Source organism: Lactuca sativa, chromosome 1, assembly GCF_002870075.4.
Source record: "Lactuca sativa cultivar Salinas chromosome 1, Lsat_Salinas_v11, whole genome shotgun sequence".
In the NCBI taxonomy this organism is placed as follows: Eukaryota; Viridiplantae; Streptophyta; class Magnoliopsida; order Asterales; family Asteraceae; genus Lactuca; species Lactuca sativa.
Genome location: NC_056623.2, coordinates 239,516,206 through 239,517,580, shown reverse-complemented (window position 1 = coordinate 239,517,580; position 1,375 = coordinate 239,516,206). Strand labels below are relative to the sequence as shown.

General features: G+C 35.4%; 1 non-coding gene across 1 annotated transcript; it reads left to right on the top strand.

The window, feature by feature from the left end:
• The first annotated feature begins 368 nt into the window (after positions 1–368).
• On the top strand, positions 369–486 carry LOC111884504 (5S ribosomal RNA). Its single transcript, XR_002847801.1, has one exon. It is a non-coding gene; the product is annotated as a 5S ribosomal RNA (ribosomal RNA).
• The last annotated feature ends 889 nt before the right edge of the window (positions 487–1,375 follow it).

The following is a 1,375-nucleotide window of genomic DNA, read 5'->3' as shown; positions in this document are numbered from 1 at the left end:
ATCTTAGTTCATCGAAAAAGATTCGTAAGAAGATTATTGTCATGATTTTTACTTGCTTATACATTCCCGAGTTATATATAACGAAGACCTGGTAGACAATAGAATGTGAGATTTCTAACGTAGTTTCTTTTCCTCGTTGGGATGTGGGACTAGAGTAGAATCACACATTTTTTTATCTGCCCTGTCTTGATTATATCATAACGTGTATGAGCTAAGTTTTCATGTATAATAACTCCTCTCTTGGCTTGAATCAAAATGATACAAGAACCGTCCGGACAGTTTAACGACTACTCAGCAACAAAATGAAAAGACCAAGCTTCTCACCTTTGGGAGCTCTGGTCTTATTCTTCAAGAAGACAAAATCCAGGGGGTGCGATCATACCAGCACTAATGCACCGGATCCCATCAGAACTCCGCAGTTAAGCGTGCATGGGCGAGAGTAGTACTAGTATGGGTGACATTTGGGAAGTCCTCGTGGTGCAGACCTCAACAAGACTTCCATTAGAAATCATCACTCTCTGCCTCGCATAGATGAATCAGTTGACCAACCGCAAGGAACGACGTACCTTTCAGAAATGAACCTAAGATCCGAATATCACCAGTTACGAGTGTTAGTGCAGGGTGTCCCGAGGACAATCTTCCAAACTCGATGCGGACACTACGAGTCCGTAGTGATAACTCTCGGATAGGACCAATACACCCGTAGTATTCATGAACTTAATGAATAGGGTACGCCATTCTTACTTGGATCAGTTCGTCATTGTCTTTTTACATGACTAATTTATCTACTCTCGTAGTAAGAAGGAAATCATAAAGAGCATCTAGAACAAACCCCGAGAAACATTACGACCAGAGAAGCTTTACGCGAAGTTCTCTAAATGCGAGTTTTTAGATTTGAAGAGTTGAATTCCTAAGACACATTACCAGTAATGTAGGAATTATTCAAGCTTAGTTATAATTGAAAAAGGGTATAAAACCCTAAAAATAGATTAAAATATTCTAATTATACTTCATTATGATGATGAATATCAAACAATATTCCAAAACCCTAAAAGAGCTAAAAATCCAAACTTATAAATTATAAAGCTTAAAAACTTTATAAAATTTGACTATAAACTTCCAAATATCAAATTTTATTAATCAAATTATGGATTATACCAATGAAATAGAAATATAAATTAACATGCATTAATCATAATTAATTAGTTAAAAACAAGATTTTTAAATAAATCAAAAATTGCTTAAAGAATCACTTTTATAAAAATTAGATTTTTATAAAAAATGAAGAGGAAAATTATTAATTTGAATTTTTGGAGAGAGAGGGCTCCTAATCCACTCAAAAACCGGCCATCTCCCCTCTCCCCATGCTCCCTCT